General features: G+C 38.2%; 2 non-coding genes and 1 pseudogene across 2 annotated transcripts; 2 read left to right on the top strand and 1 right to left on the bottom strand.

Moving 5' to 3' along the window:
• The first annotated feature begins 6,603 nt into the window (after positions 1–6,603).
• Positions 6,604–6,710, top strand: LOC148574516 (small nucleolar RNA R71). The gene has a single exon (XR_015905899.1). It is a non-coding gene; the product is annotated as a small nucleolar RNA R71 (small nucleolar RNA).
• A 5,175-nt stretch (positions 6,711–11,885) lies between these two features.
• LOC148574514 (uncharacterized) lies at positions 11,886–14,218 on the top strand (annotated as a pseudogene).
• On the bottom strand, positions 12,420–12,527 carry LOC148574515 (small nucleolar RNA R71). Its single transcript, XR_015906330.1, has one exon. It is a non-coding gene; the product is annotated as a small nucleolar RNA R71 (small nucleolar RNA).
• Positions 14,219–15,205: the final 987 nt, after the last annotated feature.

Below are 15,205 nucleotides of genomic sequence, written 5' to 3'. Positions count from 1 at the left end.
ATGTGGATATGCACACACTCACCTCTTATTGATTCTTAAGCTTAGAAAGTCTCCTTCAAGCTTCAAGTAACATACTGCTATGACCTCTCATTGTTCCTTTATCCTTCGTTATTATCTTGTTCATAAGCTTTATTTGAGTGTCATGTGTAGCAATCTCATTTCCTTTTCTTTGTACTTGACACATTATTCACTATAGACACTTGGCTCACATTCCTTCTTAGAACATTGATGCCCAGCACCTCTATGGGCTACTAAATGCCTTGTAGTTAGGTTGCTCTTGATAGTGGACTTTCAGCTAATGATCCCGGGTTAGTTAACCCAAGTCATCAAGTGTTGATGCACTCCAAAGAGCTTAATAATCCAAGCAGATCCTAATACAAAGACACCACAGGCATATATTCTAAGGTTCAAGCTATTGGTGTCCAGCTTTGTTTCTTTTTTTGTTTTCTTTTGTTCTGCCACTCTTTGGCTATTTTTTTTCTTTCTTTTTTTTGTTTTTCTTTCTAACCAAGGATTTTTATTTGATTGAGATTCATAGACAGTAGGCCACTTTCTACTTAAGAGGAGACATCCTAGTTCTCTTATTTACTAAAAGTGAGCTATTATACAATCACACACACATACCACCACTTACTTTTATTGTACTTCTATCTAACAGAGAACTATCTCACTTCACATTCAAACATTTCTTTTATTGAATTGAAAATGCAGGGGACAAAGCATGCTTTTTGTTAAGTGAAAGTAAACACACAAGCACACACTTAGACTAGCTTACTTATTTTAAGAAAAACAAACATAATGCAAAGACTACTAACTAGAATGACTACTAATGATGCAAGGACTACTTAAGCAGACAGGATGCATAATTACTAAACTAATAGTTACTGTCAAGATGAGCTCATTCAAACTTCCAGTTTAGAGTAATTCAATGCTGATAGAGTTAAGTAACAATACAACCTCTTGGTGGCTTCTTCTTCTTACTCTTAGCTAATGGTGTGTAGCCCTTCCAAGAGAGTGATTGAATTCCTGCAGAGTTAATGGAAGTTGCTTGTTTCTCAAGCCCTTAGGTAATTGGTTAGTGTGCAAGACTTTCTTGTAGGCTTTTGAACTTACTTTGCTGTGTGAACACCAAACTTAGTCCCTCGCCACTGCCTCTGATGCATCAAATTAACCACATGTGAAATCCTTGTGTCTTTGCTAAAGGCAATAAAACTAAAAACTAGAAACAGACAATGATTAAATAATTCATCTGATTGCTTGGAGCTAGCAACCCTTTATGCAGAAGGTGAGAATGTGTTTTTAAATGAGATTTCGGTGGAACACCAAACTTAGAATCCTTCATTCTCCCTTAAATTGTTTTGGTGTGCAACACCAAACTTAGCTCCTTACAATACAGGTGAATCTACTTAATCTTTTTATTGAACTAGCTATGAAAAAAAAAGAACTACCTCAGGTTGGGTTGCCTCCCAACAAGCGCTCTTTTAATGTCACTAGCTTGACATCCTTCATTCTTTGATCATGGGGGCTGAAAATCATAGTGCCTCAACTTTTCTCCTCTTACTGTGAACTTCCTTCCAGTCTCCTCTTTGATGATCTCTAAGTGTTCAAGTGAAAGGACCTGGTTCACAGTGTAATATTCAGATGATTGTGGAGACATCTTCATTGGTTGTGTGTTTAACACTACTTTATCCCCTGGTGAAAAGCCTTCAGTGGGGATTTTCTTGTTTTTCCACCCTTTTGGCCTCTTCTTCTTCTCTTCTTTCTTAGGAGATGATTCATGCCTTGGTGGTTCTTTATCTGGAGTGTTGAGGTTCTCATCTGGGGGTTTTGGATCTAGTTCCTCCTTGATTTCTTTAGTCTGTTGCACCATCTCTACTTCTTTCAAGCATGGATTTAGAAGTCTTGGAGTTAACTCATTGAATACCTCCTTCAAGCTTTGATCCCTGGCCTTGTTCTTCATACAAGCTTCTTCTTGAGTGGGCTCATGCAGGGTTTTAAAAACATGGAATGCTAGGTGCTCATCATGTACTCTCAACAATAATTCCCCTTTTTCAACATCTATCAGTGCTCTGCCCGTAGCAAGAAAAGGCCTCCCTAGGATGATGGGGGTGTTAGGGTCTTCCTCCATGTCCAAAATGACAAAATCAGCTGGGAGAAGGAATTTCCCCACTTTTACCAGTACATTCTCTACAACTCCAACTGCTTGCTGGATGGATTTGTCAGCCATTTGAAGGAGTATTCGTGTGGATTTCAGCTCACAAATTCGAAGTTTCCTCATTAGAGACAAAGGCATCAAGTTTATGCTTGCACCAAGGTCACAGAATGATTTTTCAATTGTTATGTCTCCTATGGTGCAAGGTATATAAAAACTCCCAGGATCATCTTTCTTCTCTGGTAACTCTCTTTGGAGAATAGCACTACATTCCATTGTCATCTCAACAATTTGTCCTTCTTTTAGGGACTTTTTCTTTGTCAGCACTTCCTTCATAAATTTGGCATACATTGGCATCTGTTCAAGTACTTATAAGAAAGGAATATTGATGCTGAGGGTCTTGAATATGTCCAGAAACTTTGAGTATTGCTTATCCTCATTCTCTTTTTTGAACCTCTGAGGGTATGGAAGTTTGGGGATATGTGGCTTCACCCCTTCCTTCTTCTCTTGTAGTTGTGTTTCAAGGATGTCCACATTTTTCTTTGAGCTTTTTGCATTCTTGGTCTTTCTCTCCTCTTCACTTCTCTCTTCTGTCTCTTCTTGTGGAACTTCGATGTTGTGTTCTTCTTGATTGATGGCTTCCTTCTCCCTAGTCTTTTCACTTCCCACTATGATTGCTTTGCACTCCTCCCACTTTGTAGCTTTTCCTTTGTCCTTTGCATTGGAGATTGTATCACTTGGGAGAACATTGGTTGGCCGTTCAGCTTGTTTGGCCAATTGTCCCACTTGTCGTTCAAGGCTCTTCATGGTAGCTTCATTTTTCTCTTGCATTTTGACCAAGCTTTGAGTGGACTGAGCAATTACTTGTATGGCTGCCTCAAGACTTGAAATTCTACTTTCATGATGGTCTATTGGTGGTATGATGGGGGTGAAATGTGGTTGCTGGAAGTTATTTGTAGGGGTAGTGTGGTAGTTTTGGGGGTTAGATGTTGGTGCGGAAATGCTATTTTGATGAGTTTGTGGATTATGGTGGGGTGGTTGATATGTATTTTGTGGTTTCTTGTATTGATTATTATTAGCGTTTTGCTGGTCGTGGTTTGAGTAAGTTGTGTTTCTTGAGTTGTTTTGATTTGAGTTTTTCTGCCACGGTTGCTGGCTGTGGGTGTGGTTATCTCCCCATCCGAGATTTGGATGGTTCTTCCAGGATGGATTGTAGGTGTCACCATAAACCTCATTTTGGCCTGAACCTTGGTTGTGCACATATTGAAGTTGTTCGTGCTGCTGATCTTCTTGGTTTTCTTTATTTTGCCCCCATGTGGTTGATGGTTGGCTTGTATTCACTGCTGCAACTTGTAAGCTATCAATCTTTTTAGCCATCTGCTCAAATTATTGTTGAATCTGCTCCTGCATTATCTTGTTTTGAGCTAGGAGGGTGTCAACCCCTTCCATTTCTAACACTCCTTTCCTTAGTGATGGTTGGCATTATCTCTGTTGGCCAAAGAAATATTTAGCCACCGTGTCAATGAGGTTCTGAGCTTCTTCAGCTGTCTTCATGAGTTGCATTGAGCCTCCTGCTGAATAGTCAAGTGCCTCTTGAGCTTTCATTGTCAGTCCTTCATAGAAATTTTGGAGTTTATCCCATTCATTAAACATCTCAGGAGGGCACTTCCTGATTAGAGCTTTGTATCGTTCCCATGCCTCATACAAGGGTTCAGCATCCATTTGTGCGAATGTTTGTACTTCAGTCTTCAATCTAATAACTCTTTGAGGTGGGTAAAACTTGGCAAGAAACTTGGTTACTAGATCATCCCAGTTGTTGATGCTATCTCTTGGAAATGACTCCAACCATTGAGTGGCTTTGTCTTTGAGGGAAAATGGAAATAGCAGCAATTTGTAACTGTCAGGATGCACACCATTGGTCTTCACTGTGTTACATATCCTCAGGAAGGTGGATAGGTGCTGGTTTGGATCTTCCAAGGGGCCTCCTCCATAGGAACAATTGTTCTGCACCAAGGTGATGAGTTGGGGCTTCAATTCAAAGTTATTTGCATCGACATTTGGGGTAAGAATGCTACTCCCACAATGCCTTGGATTAGCAAGTGTATATGAAGCCAAGACTCTCCTCTGGGGTTGACCATTGTTGTTGGCCATTCTCACTGGTGGATTTATTGGATTTGTTGAGTGTTCCTCCAATTCATGATATTCTTCATCTGATTCTTCCTCTCCAGCAACATTTTTTTCTCTTGCTTCTCTTCTTAGCCTTCGGAGAGTTCTTTCGTCTTGTTTATGAAAGGTGGGTGTGGTTCTTTTTGTACCTGACATACACGCAGAACATAAGAAACACACAAACCAGTGACACTTCAATCTACTGCTAGAATGAAGTTTTAGTTAGCTTAAGCAAAAATTCAAATAGTTAGTGGGTTAATCAAAAATTAGAGAAATAGAAAATAAAAATGCTAGATCTAGATCACCACTTCACTTAATCATTGTCAATCTAATCAATCCCCGGCAACGGCGCCAAAAACTTGATGGGATATTTCTGTGGAAAAACGAATTTCTCCAAAACACCCAAATCTAACCGGTAAGTGCACCGGGTCGCATCAAGTAATAATAACTCACGGGGGTGAGGTCGATCCCACAGGGATTGAAGGATTGAGCAATTTTAGTTTAGTGGTTGATTTAGTCAAGCGAATCAAGAATTGGTTGAGAGATTTGTGATTTGCAAAATTTAAATTGCATAGAAAGTAAAGGAAATGGATGAATTGCATGAAATTAAAGAGAACTGGAATTTAAAGTGCTGAATCTTAAACAGCAAGAAATTAAATGGCAGAAACTTAGAACGCAAGAAATGTAAATTGCAGAATCTTAAAGTGCAAGAAATGTAAATGGCTTGAATTGTAAAGGGAATTGGGAGTTGGATTTGCAGGAATTAAACAAGGAAAAGTAAATTGCAACAAACAGAGAAGTAAAGGATGTCTTGAATCAAACCGGATCTTAAAACAGAAATGTAAACAAGCATGAAAATAGTAAACAGGGAATGGGAAATCCGGATCTCAGGACCCAAGAGACTAGAAAACCAAGTCTAGATCTCAATGCCTTCCTAGATCCAACAAGAACAATTGCAAAGGAAATGTAGATTGCAAAGAAAGTAGATGAAGAAGCAAGTAACCGAAACTGAAATTCAATTAAGCAGAAAATTAAACAAGATCCCAAGGTGAGATTGAAACAGAATTTCTTCAACTCTCCACCCAAAATCCAAGACAAGAAAAGTAAAGAGTGCTGGGCAAGAACAAGGAAGAAGAGAGATCAATTCTCCTCCCAAATTCTCTTAAATTAAAACAACAATGCTAAGAAAAATAAAAGTGAGCTCTAAGCAAAACTGAAAAGAAAGCTATTCTGAAAAACTAAAAGGGAAGCCCTTTTAAAACTTAAATTCTAATCTATTTATACACTTTCTTCAAATGGTCTTCAAGCCTTCAATTGGGCCTTTTCTCTTGGTAGAATTGGGTTGAGAGAGACCTTGGTTGATTGCTCTTGGAGTTTGGAGAAGAACCGAATTGAACCGGGTTGGAATCATGAAAGCTTGAGTAAAAGTTGGAGTAAAAGTTAGGGGTCTAACTTTTGCTCCAACTTTTCACATCAGCACCCTTGTTTTGCTGATACCAACGTTGGGGCAAAAGTTAGGGGTCTAACTTTTGCTCCAACGTTGGCCTCCCCTTGGTTATTCATGGCGCCAACGTTAGCCAAAAAGTTAGGGGCTAACGTTGGCGCAAACTTTTGCTAGTCCAGGGAGTATTTTTCATGCGCCAACGTTAGCCAAAAAGTTAGGGGTCTAACTTTTGCTCCAGCTTTTGCCCAAAAGTTAGCCAAAAAGTTAGGGTCTAACTTTTGCTCCAGCTTTTACTTCCTGGTTCATAATTAATCCAAAAGTTTGAGCTAAAGTTTGAGGCAAACTTTTGCTCAAACTTTTTGTTCTCTCTTCCTCCTAGCCCTTCCTTCTTGCATCAACCTTTCTCCAAGCTTTCTTCACCTATCATTAATCAACCAAACACATCAAAGCTATGCTCAAAATCATGAGATATTCATTCTTTCATAATATGCGACAATTATAGCACAAAACCTCATGAAATAGCATGAATTCATACATGGTTGATTAAATCAAAGGAAACATGAAAATCTACCCAATTGGCTTGCTTTTGGCTCAAGAAAGTGCATAATTCAATTGAAAACAAAAGAAAAAGGCTAGTGAAACTAGGCTAAGATGACTTGTCATCATGTTCCCTCTTTCAGAAGCATAGAAATAGTCATTTTCTGCTACAGTTTCAATGACATCTATGGCCTCCTCAATGGTCTTCTTCTTGTTCAGAGATCCCCCGGATGAGTGGTCTACTGCTTTCTTTGATTCATAAGAAAGGCCTTCATATAAAATGTGTAGCTGCACCCATTCATTGAACATATCTGGTGGACACCTCCTTGTCAGGTCCTTAAACCTCTCCCATGCTTCATATAGAGTCTCACCATCTTGTTGCCTGAAAGTTTGGACCTCAGCTCTTAGCCTGTTAATTCTTTGGGGAGGATAGAATCTGGCTAAAAATTTGTTCACCACATCTTCCCAAGTTGTCAAACTCTCCTTCGGAAAAGACTCCAGCCACTTGGCTGCCTTATCCTTGAGTGAGAATGGAAATAAGAGCAGTCTATATGCGTCAGGATGAACACCATTAGACTTCACCGTGTCACATATCCTCAAGAAGGTGGTTAAATGTTGATTGGGGTCTTCTTGGACACCTCCTCCGAACGAACAGTTGTTCTGAACAAGGGTGATGAACTGTGGTTTTAGTTCAAAATTGTTGGCATGGATGGTTGGCTTTTGAATGCTACTTCCACAGTTTCCTGTGTTTGGGTTGATGTAAGAGCCTAAAACTCTTCTCTCCTCCCCAGCATTATTTGCTCGACCTTCTCTGCCATGGTTGTGAGCCTCTTCTTCATGATGGTTTTCCATGTTTTCTTCCATGTTTGGTTCAAAGTATTCCTTCACTTCCTCGGCACCAACTACTCGTTTTTCTCTTGCTTCCCTCCTTAATCTAAAGAAGGTCCTCTCAGGTTCAGAATCAAAGGAAGTTGAAGCCCCGCTTCTTTTCCCTGTCATACAACCAACAAAGCACAAGCAAGGAAAATAGATGCAGAAAGTATTTCTGTTAGAATTACTGTTAGTGTGAGTGATGCAATATATCAAACAGTTAGTGGGTTAGTGAACTGAATTGTAAATAACTAAAAAAACAAAAAAAAGTAGGGGGAAGGGAAGAAATTAACTAAAATTGAAAGTAAATTACTCAAACAGAAAATTAAATCAAACAAACTAAAAATGCTCAATCTAGTGATCCTCCAATTTAATCATTGTTGATTCAAAATCAATCCCCGGCAACGGCGCCATAAACTTGATACGCGGAAAACTTGTCTCGCAACAAATTTCCTTCGGCAAGTGTACCGAATTCGTCAAGTAAAAACTCACAATAGAGTGAGGTTGAATCCCACAGAGATTGATTGATCAAGCAACTTTAATTAAAGGAATGTTCTAGTTGAGCGAACCAGAATTTGAGTTGAGAATTGCAGAAAATTAAATGGCAGGAAAGTAAATAGTGGAAACAGTAAATGCTAGGAATAAAGAGCTAAATGTAAATGGCGGAAAGTAAATTGCAGAATCTTAAATGGGAATGGGGCAATTGCTCATAAAAGTAAATGGCAGAAATTAAAGAGAATGTGTATGATCAGAAATGGGGAATTCATTGGGATCAGGAGATGTTGCATTCTCCGGATCAAGTTCATTTTCATCTCTTCCTCAATCAATGCATTCATTGATCTCCTTGGCAATCTTAAGTGAACGATTTACAATTCCTTGTAATTCAATCTCTCAAATCTTGATCAATAGCCAATTCCTTGGTCAATTGCTCATGAGAAGAGATGAAGTATGGTCACTGATTATACCACATGCATTTCCCAAATCAATTGTTGGAAGGATTATAGTCACATATCCATCCAAACCCAATTTGGTCCAGCATGAGAAAGCATTTCTAGCATGATCCCTTCATTCCTTTTTCAAGATTCAGAAGAGATCCAAGTATGAATAGCTTCTTTTCCAAGATAACTACCCAATTGGATGAAGATCGAAAGCTAATGAGCGGATAATTTATACGCTTTTTGGCATTGTTTTTAGTATGTTTTTAGTAAAATCTAGTTATTTTTAGAGATGTTTTCATTAGTTTTTATGTTAAATTCACATTTCTGGACTTTACTATGAGTTTGTGTGTTTTTCTGTGATTTCAGGTATTTTCTGGCTGAAATTAAGGGACTTGAGCAAAAATGATATTCAGAGGTTGAAGAAGGACTGCTGATGCTGTTGGATTCTGACCTCCCTGCACTCAAAGTAGATTTTCTGGAGCTAAAAAACTCAAAATAGCGCGCTTCCAATTGCGTTTGAAAGTAGACATCTAGGGCTTTCCAGCAATATATAATAGTCCATACTTTGGCCGGGTTTAGATGACGTAAAAGGGCGTTGAATGCCAGTTCTACGCTGCTATCTAGAGTTAAACGCCAGAAACACGTCACAAGCCAGAGTTGAACGCCAGAAATACGTTACAAACTGGCGTTCAACTCCAAGATTGACTTCTACACGTGTAACATTCAATCTCAGCCCAGACACACACCAAGTGGGCACCGAAAGTGGATTTATGCATCAATTACTTACTTCTGTAAACCCTAGTAACTAGTTTAGTATAAATAGGACTTTTTACTATTGTATTAGACATCTTTTACATCTTTTGATCATTTTTAGATCTCTAGACCTCCATGGGAGGCTGACCACTCGGCCATGCTTACCCTATGTTCACTTATGTAATTTTCATACGGTAGAGTTTCTGCACTCCATAGATTAAGGTGTGGAGCTCTGCTGTTCCTCAAAGATTAATGCAAAGTACTACTGTTTTTCTATTCAATTCAACTTATTCCGCTTCTAAGATACTCATTCGCACTTCAACCTGAATGTGATGAACGTGACAAGCATCATCATTCCCTATGAACGCGTGCCTGACAACCACTTCCGTTCTACCTTAGATTGAATGAGTATATCTTGGATCTCTTAATCAGAATCTTCGTGGTATAAGCTAGATTGATGGCGGCATTCATGAGAGTCCAGAAAGTCTAAACCTTGACTGTGGTATTCCGAGTAGGACTCTGGGATTGAATGACTGTGACGAACTTTAAACTCGCGAGTGCTGGGCGTAGTGACAGACGCAAAAGGAGGGTGAATCCTATTCCAGTATGATCGAGAACCTCAGATGATTAGCCGTGCTGTGACAGAGCATTTGGACCATTTTCACAAGAGGATGGGATGCAGCCATTGACAAGGGTGATGCCTCCAGACGATTAGCCATGCAGTGACAGCGCATCAGACCATTTTCCAGAGAGGATGAAAAGTAGCCATTGACAATGGTGATGTCCTTACATAAAGCCAGCCATAGAAAGGAGTAGGACTGATTGGATGAAGACAGCAGGAAAGCAGAAGTTTAGAGGGACGAAAGCATCTCTATACGCTGATCTGAAATTCTCACCAATGATATACATAAGTATTTCTATCCGTATTTTCTATCTATTTATTATTTATGTTCGAAAACTCCATAACTATTTTATATCCGCCTGACTGAGATTTACAAGGTGACCATAGCTTGCTTCAAGCTGACAATCTCCGTGGGATCGACCCTTACTCACGTAAGGTTTATTACTTGGACGACACAGTGCACTTGCTGGTTAGTTGTATCGAAGTTGTGAATGAAAAACGATTTATTAAGACGTGCGTACAGAGTTTCTGGCGCCGTTGCCTGAGATCACAATTTCGTGCACCAAGTTTTTGGCGCCGTTGCCGGGGATTGTTCGAGTTTGAACAACTGACGGTTCATCTTGTTGCTCAGATTAGGTAATTTTCTTTTTGTTTTATTTTCAAAAATTTTTCAAAAACCTTTCAAAAATTTCTCATTTGTTTTCGAAAAAAATAAATAAATAAATAAATCTTTTCAAAAATATATTTTTCTTCAGAATTTTGAAGAATGAATTCTAGAGTTTCATGAAGCATGTTGAAGCCTAGCTGGCTGTAAAGCCATGTCTAATTCTTTTGGATAGGGGCTTCCAACCATCAGCATAGAGGCAAGTTAATTGGAATGTCAGCCGTGGCATGTCTGAGTTACATACTAAAGCTTGGCTGGCTATTAAGCCATGCCTAACCCTCGGATTGGAGCTTTAGACTAAGAATACAAGATTCCTCGAATTCATATAAAAAAATTTTGAAATCCTTATTTTCTTTTTCCTATATGTTTTTTCGAAAAAAATATACAAAAATCCAAAAAAATAAAAAAATCATAAAAATAAAAAATATTTCATGTTTCTTGTTTGAGTCTTGAGTCAAGTTGAAAGTTTGGTGTCAATTGCATATTCATCTTGCATTTTTCGAAAAATTCATGCATTCATATGTTCTTCATGATCTTCAAGTTGTTCTTGGTAAGTCTTCTTGTTTGATCTTGATGTTTTCATGTTTTGTGTCTTTTCTTGTTTTTCATATGCATTCTTGCATTCATAGTGTCTATACATGAAAAATTTTTAAGTTTGGTGTCTTGTATGTTTTCTTTGCATTAAAAATTTTTCAAAAATAAGTTCTTGATGTTCATCTTGACATTCAAAGTGTTCTTGGTGTTCATCTTGACATTCATAGCATTCTTGCATGCATTCATTGTTTTGATCCAAAATTTTCATGTATTGAGTCTTTTTCATGTTTTTCCCTCTCATCATTAGAAATTCAAAAATAAAAAAAAATATCTTTCCCTTTTTCACTCATAAATTTCGAAAATTTGAGTTGACTTTTTCAAAACTTTTTAAAATCTAGTTGTTTTTATGAGTCAAATCAAATTTTCAATTTAAAAATAAAATCTTTTTCATTTTTCTTATTTATTTTCGAAAATTTTTAAAATATTTTTCAAAAATCTTTTTCTTATCTTTATCTCCTAATTTTCGAAAATAACATCATCAATTAATGTTTTGATTCAAAAAATTTCAAGTTTGTTACTTACTTGTTAAGAAAGATTCAAACTTTAAGTTCTAGAATCATATTTTGTGATTTCTTGTGAATCAAGTCATTAATTGTGATTTTAAAAATCAAATCTTTTTCAAAACTAATTTCAATCATATCTTTTCAAAAATATCTCTTTATCTTATCTTTTTCAAAATTTGATTTTAAAATATCCTTTCTAACTTCTTATCTTCTTATCTTTTCAAATTTGTTTCAACTAACTAACTAACTTTTTGTTTGTTTCTTATCTTTTTCAAAACTACCTAACTAACTCTCTCTCTCTCTAATTTTCGAAAATATCTTCCCTCTTTTTCAAAATTTCTTTTTAATTAATTAATTATTTTAATTTTTTATTTTAATTTTCCAAAAATTACTAACCTTTTTCAAAAACTATTTTCAAAAATCACTAACTCTTTTTCAAAAATTATTTTCGAAAATTCTCTCTCTCTTATCTCCTTCTATTTATTTATTCATCTACTAACACTTCATCTCACCCAAATTCGAACCCCCTCTTCCATCTGTGTTCGAATTTTTTCTTCTTCTTTTCTTCTACTCACACAGGGACCTCTATACTGTGGTAAAAAAGACCCCTATTATTATTATTTTTCTATCCCTCTTTTTCATATGAGCAGGAGCAAAGACAAGAACATTCTTGTTGAAGCAGATCCAGAACCTGAAAGGACTCTGAAGAGGAAACTAAGAGAAGCTAAATTACAACAATCCAGCAAGCACCTTTTAGAAATTTTCGAACAGGAAGAGGAGATGGCAGCCGAAAATAATAATAATGCAAGGAGGATGCTTGGTGACTTTACTGCACCTAATTCCAATTTACATGGAAGAAGCATCTCCATTCCTGCCATTGGAGCAAACAATTTTGAGCTGAAACCTCAATTAGTTTCTCTGATGCAGCAGAACTGCAAGTTTCATGGACTTCCATCAGAAGATCCTTTTCAGTTCTTAACTGAATTCTTGCAGATATGTGATACTGTTAAGACTAATGGAGTAGATCCTGAAGTCTACAGGCTCATGCTTTTCCCTTTTGCTGTAAGAGACAGAGCTAGAGTATGGTTGGACTCTCAATCTAAGGATAGCCTGAACTCTTGGGATAAGCTGGTCAAGGCTTTCTTAGCCAAGTTCTTTCCTTCTCAAAAGCTGAGTAAGCTTAGAGTGGATGTTTAGACCTTCAGACAGAAAGAAGGTGAATCCCTCTATGAAGCTTGGGAGAGATACAAAGGACTGACCAAAAAGTGTCCTTCTGACATGCTTTCAGAATGGACCATCCTGGATATATTCTATGATGGTCTATCTGAATTGGCTAAAATGTCATTGGATACTTCTGCAGGTGGATCCATTCACCTAAAGAAAATGCCTGCAGAAACTCAAGAACTCATTGACATGGTTGCTAATAACCAGTTCATGTACACTTCTGAGAGGAATCCTGTGAGTAATGGGACGCCTCAGAAGAAGGGAGTTCTTGAAATTGATACTCTGAATGCCATACTGGCTCAGAATAAAATATTGACTCAACAGGTCAATATGATTTCTCAGAGCCTGAATGGAATGCAAGCTGCATCTAACATTACTCAAGAGGCGCCTTCTGAAGAAGAGGCCTATGATCCTGAGAACCCTGCAATAGCAGAGGTAAATTATATAGGTGAACCTTATGGAAACACCTATAATCCATCATGGAGAAATCATCCAAATTTCTCATGGAAGGATCAACAAAAGCCTCAACAAGGCTTTAATAATGGTGGAAGAAATAGGTTTAACAATAGTAAACTTTTTCCATCATCCACTCAGCAACAGACAGAGAATTATGAGCAGAATCCATCTAGCTTAGCAAATTTAGTCTCTGATCTATCTAAGGCCACTGTGAGTTTCATGAATGAAACAAGATCCTCCATTAGAAATTTGGAAGCACAAGTGGGCCAGCTGAGTAAAAGGATCACTGAAATCCCTCCTAGTACTCTTCCAAGCAATACAGAAAAAAATCTAAAAGGAGAGTGCAAGGCCATTGACATAACCACCATGGCTGAACCTGTAAGGGAAATTGAAGACGTAAATCCCTGTGAGGAAGACCTCCTGGGACGTCCAGTGATCAATAAGGAGTTTCCCTCTGAGGAACCAAAGGAATCTGAGACTCATCTAGAGAACATAGAAATTCCATTGAACCTCCTTATGCCATTCATGAGCTCTGATGAGTATTCCTCTTCTGAAGAGAATGAGGATGTTACTGAAGAGCAAGCTGCCAAGTTTTTTGGTGCAATCATGAAGCTGAATGCCAAGTTATTTGGTATTGAGACTTGGGAAGATGAACCTCCCTTGTTCACCAATGAACTAAGTGATCTGGATCAACTGACATTGCCTCAGAAGAAACAGGATCCTGGAAAGTTCGTAATACCTTGTACCATAGGCAACATGATCTTTGAAAAGGCTCTGTGTGACCTTGGTTCAGGGATAAACCTCATGCCCCTCTCTGTAATGGAGAAACTAGGAATCTATGGGGTGCAAGCTGCTAAAATCTCATTAGAGATGGCAGACAATTCAAGAAAACAGGCTTATGGACAAGTAGAGGACGTGTTAGTAAAGGTTGAAGGCCTTTACATCCCTGCTGATTTCATAATCCTTGATACTGGAAAGGATGAGGATGAATCCATCATCCTTGGAAGACCTTTCCTAGCCACAACAAGAGCTGTGATTGATGTTAACAGAGGTGAATTAGTCTTTCAATTGAATGAGGACTCCCTTGTGTTTACAACTCAAGGTTACCCTTCTGTAAACATGGAAAAGAGGCACAGTAAGCTTCTCTCAAAACAGTCAACTAGAGCCCCCCACAGTCAAACTCTAAGTTTGGTGTTGGGAAGCCACAACTAAACTCTAAGTTTGGTGTTGAACTCCCATATCCAAACTCTAAGTTTGGTGTTGGGGAGTCTCAACAATGCTCTGAACATCTGTGAGGCTCCATGAGAGCCCATTGTCAAGCTATTGACATTAAAGAAGCGCTTGTTGGGAGGCAACTGATGCCAAGGCATCTTAGGCTAGTTTCACAAGCATTTTTCTGTTAGTTTTAGTAGTTTTATGCATTTTCTTGAGCTTTAAGTAACCAAGAATGGTTAAATGAATAACAAAGCAATGAACCATCCAAACAGTATGATTTTGATGCAAATTCCATGAGTTTTAGTTATATTACTTGAATGCTATGAATGGAAGATTTCTCATGAAATTTTGCAAGACTTTGATGCAATTGTTTGGATGATTTCAGGGAAGAAGAGGCTAAGCAAGGAAGCAACAAAATCAATAAAGGAAGCTTGAATATCACATGTGGAGTTTAAGTTCCAGTTTAAGCCTAAACTGGAGCTTAAACGCTAGAATCATGAAGGCTAAGAAATGCTGGAATTGAAGTTTAACCTCCAGTTTAACCTTAAACTGGAGGTTAAACGCCAGAATGAAAGTCTCACCAAAGAAGCATTTCCACGTTTAACCTCCAGTTTAACCTTAAACTGGAGGTTAAACGCCAGAATGAGAATGCCACTCAGGAAGAGTTCCACGTTTAACCTCCAGTTTAACCTTAAACTGGAGGTTAAACGCCAGAAATGGGAAAAGCACCAGGGAGCCATTTCCACGTTTAAGCTCCAGTTTAACCTTAAACTGGAGCTTAAACGTGTTCGACCAAGTTTTCTCCTCCAGGGTTGCTCTCTCCATTTCCACGTTTAAGCTCCAGTTTAACCTCAAACTGGAGCTTAAACGTGTTCGACACCTCCAGGGCTACCTTTCTCCTCTTCCACGTTTAAGCTCCAGTTTAACCTTAAACTGGAGCTTAAACGTGTTCGACCTCCAGGATGGCTTTCTCCTCTTCCACGTTTAAGCTCCAGTTTAACCTTAAACTGGAGCTTAAACGTGTTCGACCTCCAGGGCTGCCCTTCCTATCTCCACGTTTAAGCTTC

The sequence above is a fragment of the Arachis ipaensis genome, chromosome B2 (assembly GCF_059453495.1).
Source record: "Arachis ipaensis isolate K30076 ecotype BB chromosome B2, ASM5945349v1, whole genome shotgun sequence".
NCBI classification, from domain to species: Eukaryota; Viridiplantae; Streptophyta; class Magnoliopsida; order Fabales; family Fabaceae; genus Arachis; species Arachis ipaensis.
The sequence above is the reverse complement of the archived record's forward strand: the minus strand, read 5'-3'. Positions and strand labels throughout refer to the sequence as shown.